Consider the following 2090-nt stretch of genomic DNA (forward strand, 5'->3'; position numbering starts at 1 on the left):
AGAGCTGTAATAGACACCAGGGCAGACCTTTACCTCCATTTTGCACCAGTAAAACAAGGAGTCACAAAAGTATCCCACCTCCAACTACAAAAAGAGTTTAACTAGTCCTAAGCACAAGCCATAGGTAGGGATCTGCTGACAACACAGATACTGTACAGGCACAAGGGAAACCAACAGCAAACCCACATGTTTAAGGTCTGCCTTGATGTTTTGAGCTGAGACTCACAATCTGCATCTGCACAGTGGCATTGCCCAGGAAATACCTTGGTGACAACTTTGGTGCCACCTTATTTAAACCTTAATTTAAAATGCTAACTTCATAATGAGTGGAACAAAACTGTGTAAAAACATTTCCCACTCTAATCCTGGTTTGATCCCCCCCAGTATGGCCTTCTTTTGTAATTACATCCCTTTGTGATCTCACTCTAATGCCTTGTATTGTGACCCATAAAATAATCAGCCCCCTTTGTCTCTCCCTAATCCTTTTAGACTTCCTTCTTGTCTCTACACTCCTATAAATGCTGCCATTATTTGGGCTCAGCAGCTCTTCCCACCACCCCAGAGCCTGGAAAGGGGGCTGCAGGTTAAACCCTGAATATATTCTGTGCAGAGGAGCTGAAACGATGGGAAGATCTTTGCTGCTTTAAAATCCCTGTGATTCCCAACCTCCTCCCCTAGCCACACAGCTTGGCAGGGAAACCAACCTGCAAGTTTGCATATGAACCAGCCCTCCCCACTTCTACATCTTGCCAATGACCTGAAGACCTTTGTCCTCGAGGTCATAATGGCCAGTGTGTTTGTGGGGACAGCGTGCTTGTCCCCAGGCTGGGTGAGGGGAGCTGCTGCTGTCTGCAGGGATCAATGCAGAGAGGAGTCACAACATCTGCCTTGCCCAAGCTATCAATGCTGCCCTCCTGCTGGCAGGGTAAGTGCTATGGACAGCCACACACCAGTGGGATGGAGGAGCAGAATTTGGGACAGGATGCAGAAGGAAAGGGAGTCAGGGAGAAGAGAAGGGTACAGGGATGTGTGCTGCTATGCTTCACTGCAAACCAGCCACCCTGCAGCAAGACATGGTGAAGAAAATGTCTTTACAAGCTCAGATCTGTCCAGCGTTATTATCAGGTCCTACAGTACTTCAAATACTGGGCAGGTCCAATTCACCAAACTTCAAGAAATCTCTTTGGCTCTAAATTGCACCATTGACTTAATTCCCCTCTTTCCTTTTTTTTTTTTTTTTTTTTTTTTTTTAAAAGCATCAGATCAAACAGGGAAAATTGCTACTCTCAGGCTGGATACGTGCAGAGCCTGATCCGATACCCAGTTTGATGGTGATTTCCAATTAGTGGTAACTGCTTGTTATTGAGTGATATAATCAATGGGTCTTATTCCACTGGCTGGGCTGTGATTTATGATGATGTGGAGCCAGGTCCATCAAATTACAGCATCAGCAAAAAGGGCTGGAAATGCCACGAGATGACACAATCAGAGCAAGTGAGGCCAAGTTAAGCAGAAGGTGGTGATGTGAAGAAAGGTGGCTGTGTTCTGGGGAGCCCACCTTCCTAAGCAGTGGACTCTGGATGTTTCAATTGCTCAGAGGTATCTTCATCCACAGAAAGCCAAAGCATGTTCAGCTTCTGGCATGCACTGGGGAAATCCAGCTCCTCAGAGACCTGTGAAAACACAGCCAAGCGGTGCCTCCAGAGAACACTGACTGCGAAACTGATTTTAATTAAGACAGCTCGGAGTCATGCAAAACTACAGAACTGTCACTGAGAGGCAGAAAAGATCTGTATTCAATAACCTGATCAGATTATAAAAACATGTTGCATTCCACAACCTTTTAAACTAACACACCACGGTTTGAACAGACACAGAAACAGCGACTGAAAGAATTCCAACCGGGGTGTTAGGCAAAGGGTAGAAATGCTGAGGGCAGAAATGCTCCCTGCTCAGCTCAGTCACACGTAGGCTTCTTGCACACTTGTGTTTGTTCAAAAGAAAGCTACACTACAAACAATATTATCAATGTTTTTAGCACTGACCAGCCAATCCACAAACCAGCTTCCTTCCGCTGAGTATCTTTGATT

Source organism: Catharus ustulatus, chromosome 12 (genome assembly GCF_009819885.2).
Source record: "Catharus ustulatus isolate bCatUst1 chromosome 12, bCatUst1.pri.v2, whole genome shotgun sequence".
Classification (NCBI taxonomy): domain Eukaryota; kingdom Metazoa; phylum Chordata; class Aves; order Passeriformes; family Turdidae; genus Catharus; species Catharus ustulatus.